Below are 13,769 nucleotides of genomic sequence, written 5' to 3' on the forward strand. Positions count from 1 at the left end.
CATAGTGTATCGTGAACTGAAGTTCAGGCCAAATTTGATTAAGGTACTTGTGAAAGAAAATAGGGAGTCCAATGGGCCCCGCCATATGCAAAAAATATCATCGATGTAACGACGCCATATTGTGGCGTAATCCTGGAAAAACTTATTGGTGTAAACAAAATGTTTCTCAAAAAAAGCCATGAAACAATTAGCATATGGCGGGGCCACATTGGACCCCATGGCAGTACCTTGTTTTTGCAAAAAAAATTCATCACCAAACATAAAAAATTTTTCTCGAAGTACCAGATTGAGGAGTTCCATACAGAACCTAATTGTGTTGTCATCTAGTGATGAACCATTAAGTAGTTCCTGAACCGCTGCGAGTCCCTTGTCGTGTATAATAGAAGTATATAAACTATTCACGTCCCATGTGACTAGAATGGAGTCGCATGGGACTTGGCCAATATCCTTTATGAGTTTAATGAAATCACCTGTGTCTATGATGAACGACTTGGTGAGTCTAACCATAGGTGTCAATATCTTTTCTAATAGAATAGATAATGGGGACAAAACAGAGTCGGTGGAGGCGACGATAGGGCGTCCTGGTGGTTTATCCAATCGCTTATGTACTTTAGGATGAACATAAAATACGGGTGTAATAGGAAACTGGTTCATCAGAAAATCGTAAACTTTCTTATCTATGGTATTATTCAATAGATAGGGTTCAATAGTATTTAGAATTTTAGTGGCAATGGATGAAGTAGGATTATGTGACAAGGGTTCATAGATGGTGCGATCGGCCAATTGCCGATGAATCTCAGCCAAATAATCCCTTTGATCCATAATCACTATAGCTCCACCTTTGTCGGCGGGCTTCACCACCAGTTCTTTATCTTTAATCAGGGAGTCTAGAGCCTGTTGTTCAAGATTAGTCATATTTACAGGACAATATAATTTACCTCTTGATACATCCTGCTTAAACAGATCAACCTCTCTGTCAATTAATTCAATAAAAGTCTCTACGGGATGGTCATTTTTTGGAGGCATAAAGTTGCTCTTAGTTTTAATACCCAATCGCTGTAAATTAACAGATGAAGGAATCACAGAAGAAGATATAGGTGTATTTGTATCATCAGTCTTATTAAAAAAGACCTTAAGTCTGAGCGATCTATAAAACTTCTGCAAGTCCATATCCAACTGAAATGTGTCCAATTTATAAGATGGACAAAAAGAGAGTCCTTTCTGTAAAAGAGACATCTGTGGTGGGCTTAGAGTCCTAGAAGAAATGTTAATAATTAAGGATGTATCCCTACCTGAGATCTCGTCTGGACTGTCGTGGAGGACGTTCCTTGCCCATTGTCCGCCCCTCCTTGTCTTCTTCTTGGTGATTGTCTTTTTTTCCGGTCTAAAAAAGGAACTCTCCTGTTGGAAAATCTCTCGTTGTCAGAACTTGAGTAAGTAGAATCGGAAGGTATTCTTCTGGGTCGGTATGAACCTGTAGAAAAAGAATCTTTCCATCGATAAACTCGATTATTCCTATAATCTTCTGCGTCCCGTAGAAATTTCTGTCTCTTCTTTTGTTCAGACTCCTGGCGATGCTGTAAAAGAGTACTGGTTAGTTTGGTTTTGAATGACTGGAAGTCGTCACTGGTCATAGAAGTGGATAATTATGTTTCCGTAGATTGGACTTTTTCCCGTACAGATGTAATCGACTTCTGTAATGTGTCAAGGGTGAGAGTCATTAAGTCATGTGAGCATTTATTAAGAATTTGCTCAAATTTTTTACAGAAGTCGTCGTTCTCCTTAAAAATAGTAGGACGTAAGGCAACCCTCAGGCCTCGTGGGATCCTTTCAGCTTTGAGATATTCTGCAATCGTTGCACAATATAGCTCTAAATTAATAAGATGACGGGAGTCACGTTCAAATTCTCTGGTCCTATATTCATTAGACGGAATTTGCAGAAATTCACTAGAAATGTCCACACTGGCTATAATCTCAGCCGCTTCATTAGTGCTGTATGAAAAGACGTCTTTAGACATAATCCAAAAATTTGCGGGTGCTCATGTAACGGTAATTGCAATAGTAGGATAATAACACGGCACTCCGTATATAGTGAGGTGCACGAATAGGGTACCAATCCCAATGTAAAATAAAGAAATCCGGCACTCTCAGTTCATATGCAAAAAAAGTGAAACAGAGTTTTTATTGATCCACTGTGACAAATAATATGTTGACGTTTCGGCCAATACCTAGGCCTTCATCAGAACTCTATTAAATAAACATAAAAATTACATATCAGTGTAAAACACATAACATGGACATAAAGAAACCATAACAGTGGAAAAACATTAATTTTAGAAACATAATATCAAGCTAACCACATGAAGGATCTGTGTATTAAATGCTCTTAAGACTAATAAAGCGGGTCCTAGGACAATGATATAAGCGAATCACAGATCTAATAATGGCCATAGCCATAGGATGATATAGGGCCATACAAATAAAAAGCCATATGAAAAAAGGGGGAAACTATAGATCAATAGTAACATTTGAAGGTAACGTCAGAATGAATAATAGGGAGAATTCAAAACGTGACATCTGGTGTATCATCACATACATTTGTCTTCAGAGAGTATGGATCGCTGGACGAGTGATAACACTAAAACGGAAACAAATAAACATATGCACAGCATACGAGGGGCGATCCAATAGTAATGATAATCAATACTAAACACAATGAATATAGTCACAAAATAAATTTATTTTTCTACATAGTCTCCTAACAAGTCTATACATTTAGTCCATCTCTTTTCTAAACTTAGAATTCCCTTCGAAAAAAATTCTTGATCTTGACCCTCTCTTCAATCTGCCAATACAACTTCTTCAACTTTTTTCACGTTTTCTTCATTGAGGGACGTGGATGGGCGTCCTTCACGATGGTTATTTTCCGTCGATGTTCTTCCCAGCTTAAATTCCTTGGCCCAGCGTGCAACTGTGGAATATGGAGGAGAAGAGTCCCCCAATGTTTCCACCAAGTCGCTCTGTATGTCTTTGGTAGTCATTTTTTTTCAAGCAGAGGTATTTGATGACAGCTCTGAGCTGTTTTTTTTCCATTTTTATGTTCACTCCTTGGCAGTTCATATTCAAATGAATGTAGCTCCCGGGAATCGTGGTCTATTTAAGTAATTTTTTTTTCCTGGACTAGTGGGTACCTAAGAGAGAAGAAAACATTTTATTTTAATTTATGTGTGCAATAGAAATAACCGATATCATTACTTTTGGATCGCCCCTCGTATATATTCATTTTTCTTTATCATTGTTCATTATTGATACTTATCCGTAATAGTTGATAGCATCCTGTCACATTTCTCTAATTCTCTCTCTTTTTATTCTCTCCCCTAGGTAAGCCTGCGGTTCTTCACATTAGAGATATCCTTTGATCACGATTTTCTCATTATTGCACAATTTACACTTCTCCTCTAGTTACTGTCGGTTTCTTGCACATTGAACAGTTTTGGGAAGGTTTTCCCTTTGTTAGTATATATCGCAGCTACTTACGATGTCCTTTCCGGTCACTGATTTCATTACAGTCGGCCGGTACCTTTACTCACAGTAGTTTGTACACGGAGGAGCTTTTTTGCTCCCGCACGGCAGCGTCACGTCACTTCCGGTGACGTCACATTAACAGACACTTCCGGTTTCGCGGCAGCACGGCGCCAAAATCAGCAGGTATGAAGCCGTGGTTTCTATTTAAACCGACACTCGGACACTGCCTACATGCCGTTACTCCTCCAGCACGTTGTGTGCTATTATCTCTTATGCACCTAGATGCGGCATCGTACCGTGAGTCGGATCTTACACCGGTTTTCCATCACTTTGCAGCGCAGTGCCTCCTACCTGATATTAGATACTGTGGTCCTCTATATTAATTTGCTGTGCATATGTTTATTTGTTTCCGTTTTAGTGTTATCACTCGTCCAGCGATCCATACTCTCTGAAGACAAATGTATGTGATGATACACCAGATGTCACGTTTTGAATTCTCCCTATTATTCATTCTGACGTTGCCTTCAAATGTTACTATTGATCTATAGTTTCCCCCTTTTTTCATATGGCTTTTTATTTGTATGGCCCTATATCATCCTATGGCTATGGCCATTATTAGATCTGTGATTCGCTTATATCATTGTCCCAGGACCCGCTTTATTAGTCTTAAGAGCATTTAATACACAGATCCTTCATGTGGTTAGCTTGATATTATGTTTCTAAAATTAATGTTTTTCCACTGTTATGGTTTCTTTATGTCCATGTTATGTGTTTTACACTGATATGTAATTTTTATGTTTATTTAATAGAGTTCTGATGAAGGCCTAGGTATTGGCCGAAACGTCAACATATTATTTGTCACAGTGGATCAATAAAAACTCTGTTTCACTTTTTTTGCATATGAACTGAGAGTGCCGGATTTCTTTATTTTACATTGGGATTGGTACCCTATTCGTGCACCTCACTATATACGGAGTGCCGTGTTATTATCCTACTATTGCAATTACCGTTACATGAGCACCCGCAATTTTTTGGATTATGTCTAAAGACGTCTTTTCATACAGCACTAATGAAGCGGCTGAGATTATAGCCAGTGTGGACATTTCTAGTGAATTTCTGCAAATTCCGTCTAATGAATATAGGACCAGAGAATTTGAACGTGACTCCCGTCATCTTATTAATTTAGAGCTACATTGTGCAACGATTGCAGAATATCTCAAAGCTGAAAGGATCCCACGAGGCCTGAGGGTTGCCTTACGTCCTACTATTTTTAAGGAGAACGACGACTTCTGTAAAAAATTTGAGCAAATTCTTAATAAATGCTCACATGACTTAATGACTCTCACCCTTGACACATTACAGAAGTCGATTACATCTGTACGGGAAAAAGTCCAATCTACAGAAACACAATTATTCACTTCTATGACCAGTGACGACTTCCAGTCATTCAAAATCAAACTAACCAGTACTCTTTTACAGCATCGCCAGGAGTCTGAACAAAAGAAGAGACAGAAATTTCTACGGGACGCAGAAGATTATAGGAATAATCGAGTTTATCGATGGAAAGATTCTTTTTCTACAGGTTCATACCGACCCAGAAGAATACCTTCCGATTCTACTTACTCAAGTTCCGACAACGAGAGATTTTCCAACAGGAGAGTTCCTTTTTTAGACCGGAAAAAAAGACAATCACCAAGAAGAAGACAAGGAGGGGCGGACAATGGGCAAGGAACGTCCTCCACGACAGTCCAGACGAGATCTCAGGTAGGGATACATCCTTAATTATTAACATTTCTTCTAAGACTCTAAGCCCACCACAGATGTCTCTTTTACAGAAAGGACTCTCTTTTTGTCCATCTTATAAATTGGACACATTTCAGTTGGATATGGACTTGCAGAAGTTTTATAGATCGCTCAGACTTAAGGTCTTTTTTAATAAGACTGATGATACAAATACACCTATATCTTCTTCTGTGATTCCTTCATCTGTTAATTTACAGCGATTGGGCATTAAAACTAAGAGCAACTTTATGCCTCCAAAAAATGACCATCCCGTAGAGACTTTTATTGAATTAATTGACAGAGAGGTTGATCTGTTTAAGCAGGATGTATCAAGAGGTAAATTATATTGTCCTGTAAATATGACTAATCTTGAACAACAGGCTCTAGACTCCCTGATTAAAGATAAAGAACTGGTGGTGAAGCCCGCCGACAAAGGTGGAGCTATAGTGATTATGGATCAAAGGGATTATTTGGCTGAGATTCATCAGCAATTGGCCGATCGCACCATCTATGAACCCTTGTCACATAATCCTACTTCATCCATTGCCACTAAAATTCTAAATACTATTGAACCCTATCTATTGAATAATACCATAGATAAGAAAGTTTACGATTTTCTGATAAACCAGTTTCCTATTTCACCCGAATTTTATGTTCTTCCTAAAGTGCATAAGCGATTGGATAAACCACCAGGACGCCTGTTGTGGATTCTGTTTTTGGGCTCCCTCTGGTGGATACAGATGGTACTGGGTGACTTGTGTTCTCTGCTGTCTCTGGTGTCCACCTGTTCTATCAGGATCTGGGAGTTTCCTATTTAACCTGGCTTTCTTGTCATTTCCTCGCCGGCGATCAATGTAATCAGTGTGTCTTGTTCCCTCTGCTTTCCGCTTCTGTAATCATCAGGACAAGCTAAGTTTTTGATTTTCCTGTTCCACGTTTTGCTTTATTTTTGTTTTAGTCCAGCTTGCAGTTATGTGATTCCTTGTTGCTGGTTGCTCTGGTGGGCTGATATTACTCCTCATGTTCCATGAGTTGGCACATGAGTTCAGGTAATTTCAGGATGGTTTTTTGTAGTGTTTTTCGCTGACCGCGCAGTTCACTTTTGTATCCTCTGCTATCTAGTTTTAGCGGGCCTCATTTTGCTGAATCTGTTTTCATTACTACGTGTGTGCTTTCCTCTCATTTCACCGTTATTACATGTGGGGGGCTGATATTTCTGTGGGGTGTTTCTCTGGAGGCAAGAGAGGTCTTTGTTTCTTCTAATAGGGGAAGCTAGTCCTTCGGCTGGCGCGAGACGTCTAGAATCATCGTAGGCACGTTCCCCGGCTGCTGCTAGTGTTGTGAATTAGGTTCAGGATCGCGGTCAGCTCAGTTTCCATCACCCTAGAGCTTGTTCTGTTTTTTGTGTGCTTGTCCTTTTGTGATCCTCTGCCATTGGGATCATGACAGACGCCCTATCGTCGCCTCCACCGACTCTGTTTTGTCCCCATTATCAATTCTATTAGAAAAGATATTGACACCTATGGTTAGACTCACCAAGTCGTTCATCTTAGACACAGGTGATTTCATTAAACTCATTAAGGATGTTGGCCAAGTCCCATGTGACTCCATTCTAGTCACATGGGACGTGAATAGTTTATATACTTCTATTATACACGAGAAGGGACTCGCAGCGGTTCAGGAACTACTTAATGGTTCATCACTAGATGACAACACAATTAGGTTCTGTATGGAACTCCTCAATCTGGTACTTCGAGAAAAAATTTTTATGTTTGGTGATGAATTTTTTTTGCAAAAACAAGGTACTGCCATGGGGTCCAATGTGGCCCAAATACACCTATATCTTCTTCTGTGATTCCTTCATCTGTTAATTTACAGCGATTGGGTATTAAAACTAAGAGCAACTTTATGCCTCCAAAAAATGACCATCCCGTAGAGACTTTTATTGAATTAATTGACAGAGAGGTTGATCTGTTTAAGCAGGATGTATCAAGAGGTAAATTATATTGTCCTGTAAATATGACTAATCTTGAACAACAGGCTCTAGACTCCCTGATTAAAGATAAAGAACTGGTGGTGAAGCCCGCCGACAAAGGTGGAGCTATAGTGATTATGGATCAAAGGGATTATTTGGCTGAGATTCATCGGCAATTGGCCGATCGCACCATCTATGAACCCTTGTCACATAATCCTACTTCATCCATTGCCACTAAAATTCTAAATACTATTGAACCCTATCTATTGAATAATACCATAGATAAGAAAGTTTACGATTTTCTGATGAACCAGTTTCCTATTACACCCGTATTTTATGTTCTTCCTAAAGTACATAAGCGATTGGATAAACCACCAGGACGCCCTATCGTCGCCTCCACCGACTCTGTTTTGTCCCCATTATCTATTCTATTAGAAAAGATATTGACACCTATGGTTAGACTCACCAAGTCGTTCTTCATAGACACAGGTGATTTCATTAAACTCATTAAGGATATTGGCCAAGTCCCATGCGACTCCATTCTAGTCACATGGGACGTGAATAGTTTATATACTTCTATTATACACGAGAAGGGACTCGCAGCGGTTCAGGAACTACTTAATGGTTCATCACTAGATGACAACACAATTAGGTTCTGTATGGAACTCCTCAATCTGGTACTTCGATAAAAAATTTTTATGTTTGGTGATGAATTTTTTTTGCAAAAACAAGGTACTGCCATGGGGTCCAATGTGGCCCCGCCATATGCTAATTGTTTCATGGCTTTTTTTGAGAAACATTTTGTTTACACCAATAAGTTTTTCCAGGATTACGCCACAATATGGCGTCGTTACATCGATGATATTTTTTGCATATGGCGGGGCCCATTGGACTCCCTACTTTTCTTTCACAAGTACCTTAATCAAATTTGGCCTGAACTTCAGTTCACGATACACTATGATTTTGATACAGTCAGTTTTTTGGACACCAGAATTATCAAACTATCTGATGGAACTTTAGAGATTGATTTACATGTCAAGGCGACTGATCGGAACAGTCTCCTTTTGTTTTCTAGTTGTCACCCGAGAGCCACAAGAGAATCTCTACATTTATCTCAGTTCAACAGAATAAGTAGGATTGTATCGAATCCAGTAGTGAGAGAAATTTGACTCGACGAAACACAGAAAAAATTCTCTGAGAGGGGCTATCCCAATAGATTACTCAATAAAATGCGTACACCACGTGAACAGACTTCTACAGCATCTTCTGTAGGCACTAGATTGCCCTTTGTTCATTCTTTTCATCCTTTTATGTACCGGTTGCACAAAAATATCAGAGGTTACCGCTACAGACCTTTTTGGATACCCCTAAAATTGTTACTTTCCCGTGCCTTCATTGCTCACAATGTGGGAATGTTCAAAGAGGTGATAAATTCTTTCATCCACATACAGGTGAGGGTATCCATATTAGGGGTTTCTATACCTGTGAGTCTTCTTTCGTTGTTTATGCTGTGAAGTGTCCCTGCGGTCTCGTATATGTTGGGGAAACAACCCAGCATGTACGGGACCGCATTTCACAGCATAAGTCCAGTTTCCGCTGTGGTAAAACATACCTCCCCTTACCATATCACTTTGCCCAAAAAAAACACAACATTTCTCAGTTACGGTTTCAGGTATTGGAGCAAATTCCATGCCCTAGGAGAGGCGGCAATAGGGTCAAAACGCTCAGGCGCCGTGAGGCCTTTTGGACCAATAAATTAGATAATTTGGAACCCCGTGGTTTAAATAGGGATTATGAGATTTCCTGTTTTATTTAAGTTTTTTTGAATTTTATTCTCCTTTTTTCCTTCCAGACACGGATTAATTGAGACTAAGTGCCGTACCACAAGGACGGGTATAAATTTATTCTATATAGTAGTTATTATTATTTTTTTATATTCTTTTTTTAACAAAATTTTTTTTTCATAATTAGCCTCTTTTTTTCACGATTATTTTCATTTTTTCTATTTTTTATCTTTTATTTTTTATTTTTTATTTTATTTTTTATTATTTTTTTATTTTATAAAAATTGCAATTTTTTTCATTACCTTTTATACATTTTTTTCATTACCTTTTATACATTTTTCTTTATCATTGTTCATTATTGATACTTATCCGTAATAGTTGATAGCATCCTGTCACATTTCTCTAATTCTCTCTCTTTTTATTCTCTCCCCTAGGTAAGCCTGCGGTTCTTCACATTAGAGATATCCTTTGATCACGATTTTCTCATTATTGCACAATTTACACTTCTCCTCTAGTTACTGTCAGTTTCTTGCACATTGAACAGTTTTGGGAAGGTTTTCCCTTTGTTAGTATATATCGCAGCTACTTACGATGTCCTTTCCGGTCACTGATTTCATTACAGTCGGCCGGTACCTTTACTCACAGTTGTTTGTACACGGAGGAGCTTTTTTGCTCCCGCACGGCAGCGTCACGTCACTTCCGGTGACGTCACATTAACAAACACTTCCGGTTTCACGGCAGCACGGCGCCAAAATCAGCAGGTATGAAGCCGTAGTTTCTATTTAAACCGACACTCGGACACTGCCTACATGCCGTTACTCCTCCAGCACGTTGTGTGCTATTATCTCTTATGCACCTAGATGCGGCATTGTACGGTGAGTCGGATCTTACACTGGTTTTCCATCACTTTGCAGCGCAGTGCGTCCTACCTGATATTAGATACTGTGGTCCTCTATATTAATTTGCTGTGCATATGTTTATTTGTTTCCGTTTTAGTGTTATCACTCGTCCAGCGATCCATACTCTCTGAAGACAAATGTATGTGATGATACACCAGATGTCACGTTTTGAATTCTCCCTATTATTCATTCTGACTTTGCCTTCAAATGTTACTATTGATCTATAGTTTCCCCCTTTTTTCATATGGCTTTTTATTTGTATGGCCCTATATCATCCTATGGCTATGGCCATTATTAGATCTGTGATTCGCTTATATCATTGTCCTAGGACCCGCTTTATTAGTCTTAAGAGCATTTAATACACAGATCCTTCATGTGGTTAGCTTGATATTATGTTTCTAAAATTAATGTTTTTCCACTGTTATGGTTTCTTTATGTCCATGTTATGTGTTTTACACTGATATGTAATTTTTATGTTTATTTAATAGAGTTCTGATGAAGGCCTAGGTATTGGCCGAAACGTCAACATATTATTTGTCACAGTGGATCAATAAAAACTCTGTTTCACTTTTTTTGCATATGAACTGAGAGTGCCGGATTTCTTTATTTTTCATAGCACTTGCAAGGTAAGTGACCCGTTTCGAATGACACAGCGGTCTTTGTCACAGCAAGCTGTGACAAAGACCGCTGTGTCGGTCGAAACGCGTCGCTTACCTCGCAAGTGCTATGGTGTTGTCCCAGGAGTTACTTCCATTTTAAACATGTTGGATTAAAATTTCATGATTTTATCAGAAGCTGGAACCACTTTTTTCTTTTCTTGTGAAATCCCATTACGTCTCATCAGGACGGAGTTCCGGGCTTCTCCTATTCATCGGTGAGCTGGCTTGTTTTCCTTCTTACTGTTTGCCCTAGGACAGAGCCTTGAGGGACTCCAACAGAGAGAGGGCGGGATGAGGAGGTGGTGTGGGAGTGGGAAACGCTAAATGTGCGGTCGGAAAGGTATGAGGCAATCCAGGATGGTGCAAGGTCTTTGATGCCAAGGGAAGAAAGAATCTGTAGCAGTAGGCAGTGATCGACTGTGTGGAAAGCAGAGGACAGGTCAAGAAGGAGGAGGATGGAGAATTGTCTGTTAGCTTTGGCTGTGAGTAAGTCATTAGTAATTTTTATCAGGGCAGTTTCGGTGGAGTGGTGGGGGTGGAAGCCAGATTGGAGGTTGTCAAGGAGAGAGTTAGATGAGAGGTGGGAGGAAATTTGATCATGGACATGCTGCTCAAGGAGTTTTGAAGCAAACGGGAGTAGTGATATGGGGCAGTAGCTGGGCATAGCAGTTGGGTCAAGGTTAGTTTTTTTGAGGATGGATGTGATGGTGGCATGTTTGAAGGCAGAGGGGAAGGTACCAGAAGATAGCGATAGGTTGAAGAGATGGGTTAGGGCTGGAATGAGCATGTTAGTGAGGTTGGGGAGCAGGTGGGAGGGGATGGGGTAAAGTGCACAGGTGGTGAGGTGCGATTTGGAAAAGAGGTGAGTAAGTTCTCCTTCAGTGATGTTGGAGAGGGAGGTTAATAGGGAAGGGCAGAGGTCTGGTATATGGAGTGGTTGGGGTCATGGAACAGTTAGGGTTTGCCTTGTTTGGTCGATCTTGTTTTTGAAGTAGGTGGCAAAGTCCCCGGAAGAGATGAGGGGAGTTGGAGGTGGCAGTGGTGGGCGGAGGAGGGAGGTAAATGTGCTGAAAAGTTGTTTTGGGTTGTAGGATAGTGAAGATACAAGGTTAGTGAAATAGGTCTGTTTAGCAGAGGTGAGGGCTAACTTGAAGTCAAATGTAGCTTGTTTGAAAGCAGTGAAGTCGTCTGGCAGGCGTGTTTTCTTCCAACGCTGCACCGCAACCCTGGATGCTTGTCGAAGTTTTTTTGTGAGATTGTTATGCCAAGGTTGCCTATTGGTTTGTCGCACTGTGCCATGCATGAGAGGGGCGACTGAGTCTATGGCTGATGTGAGGGTGGAGTTATAGAAAGCGGTGGAACTGTCCGTGTCGTGAAGTGAAGATATGGAGGACAGGGGTAGGAGAGAGTCTGAGAGTCTGTGAATGTCTAGATGTGCAAGGTAATTTTTCTTCATTCTCCACCACTAGATCACCAGGGTTCACGTGTTCAGTGATCTGCATGAAAAATTTTGAAAAAATTTACCCCCCATGAGCAAATGCCCTACTTCTTAACTCTGTCTCCTGCAATGTGTCCTTTAACTGCCATTAGATCACCAGGGTGAACGTGCTCTGTATGGTGCATTTTGGGCAAAGGGGCTGTGATGGCACTATTTTATTTATTAAAGAAAGGACCCCACATTGGGGAATTGTTTGTCAGCTCATGCCCTCCATTACAAGTCTCAGAGACCCACACCCCTACATTGGGCCTACTTCTTAACTCTGTTTCCTGTAATGTCTCTTCCTTATCGCCGATGACATGACCTGGGTGAATGTGTTCTGTACTTTTATAGGCCCCAGAATTTTGAGCAAGGGGGCTGTGATGGCAATAGTATATTTTTTTTAAAAAGGTACCCCCCATTGGTGAAACCACATCCTTGTTGGCAAAGACTTCATAACATTTGTGTACCTTAAAGAGCTCACTTGAAAAGCTCCTTTTTATGTTGCCTTGTTGCTCACATTGGACACAATACACTTCATATAAATTTGATAAAGCATTGCTGTTACTTTGGCTCAGTAGTTCATTACAAATATTTCTTTGTCGACTATATTAGTTTCTCTCCTTGAGAGCCATAACTTTGGCTGCCTCAAATGTACAAATAGTGAATATACAAATGGCGATTTGGAATCCAGATTAAAATACTGTATACCGAATGCATTCAGACAATCACATAGCTGCATTTCTTGTATAACATTTACAGATGTGACAGACAATGCTCATAGTGACACAATCTTCAGAATTGTTTGTTTATTCACTTCACAAACAGTTCTAAGCCTCTATATGTTTGCTGCTTGTCATTGTAAAACATTGAGGTTTACTGAAACTCTGCCTGTTGTGGTTTGATCTAAATCCTTGTGGCTTTTATATTCTAGGGGTTTATGGCCCCTCGTTTGATGACTCCATGATATCTCAGTTTCATACAACCTTGAAAGCTGGCCACTTGAAGGGCCGGGTGAAACTAGAGTTACTACATAGTGTAAATCACTATATAAGACCAGAGAAACATGACTAAGGCAGATGCCAAAACTGGGGTACCTGTACATGTACAGTGTGCTGATACCTGCATAATTGGGGACGCCCATGCAGTGTAGGTAATCTCCCAGGGGTTTTCTGTCTTGGTGCTGCTTCTCTGATATTCCAGACGGATGATGTTTAAAGGCCTCTTATGGATGATGTAAGTATACTGTATGTAGTTAATCTTCATATATACTGTACGTTATCACTATATGTATTTAATCCTTATATGTACTTAATAACCTTTGTATGTTAACATATACAAAAATGTACGCACTCACACTATTCAATCATACTATTCCTTGAATTTTGTTGTTTGCAATAAAATTGCGTTGTATTGCAAGTATTAGCCTTATTTAAAGGGACACTGTCACCTGAATTTGGAGGGAACAATCTTCAGCCATGGAGGTGGGGTTTTTGATTCACCCTTTCCTTACCCGCTGGCTGCATGCTGGCTGCAATATTGGATTGAAGTTCATTCTCTGTCCTCCATAGTACACGCCTGCGCAAGGCAATCTTGCCTTGCGCAGGCGTGTACTATGGAGGACAGAGAATTAACTTCAATCCAATATTGCAGCCAGCATGCAGCCAG

The sequence above is a fragment of the Ranitomeya imitator genome, chromosome 1 (genome assembly GCF_032444005.1).
Source record: "Ranitomeya imitator isolate aRanImi1 chromosome 1, aRanImi1.pri, whole genome shotgun sequence".
NCBI classification, from domain to species: Eukaryota; Metazoa; Chordata; class Amphibia; order Anura; family Dendrobatidae; genus Ranitomeya; species Ranitomeya imitator.